Below are 343 nucleotides of genomic sequence, written 5' to 3' on the forward strand. Positions count from 1 at the left end.
GGTTTGTGTAGCTCGGCCGAGATGTTGTCACGCAGGGCGAGGGGCAGTCGACGAAGAGGCTGGATCACGGGGGGCACAGTGGGATCAATGAGTGGCTGGTGGTCGAAGGCAGTGAGACAGCCCAAACCTGAAAAGAGTGATGGCCAACGGTCCTGCCAGGATGTAGTCACTGGCAGAATTGTGGCGCCCGCTTTGTCAGTGATGGAAAAACCGAGTGCGCAAAACAAGTCGAAGCCCAATAGGTTGGCGCCATGACGGGAGACTTGGAAGGTGAAAGCAGGAAGAGTTTTACAGCCATAGCGCACGGCGAAGGTGGCGGTGCCCACCATGCCAATTTTAGTGG

The sequence above is a fragment of the Hippocampus comes genome, unplaced genomic scaffold (assembly GCF_001891065.2).
Source record: "Hippocampus comes isolate QL1 unplaced genomic scaffold, H_comes_QL1_v1.1 scaffold412, whole genome shotgun sequence".
Lineage (NCBI taxonomy): Eukaryota > Metazoa > Chordata > Actinopteri > Syngnathiformes > Syngnathidae > Hippocampus > Hippocampus comes.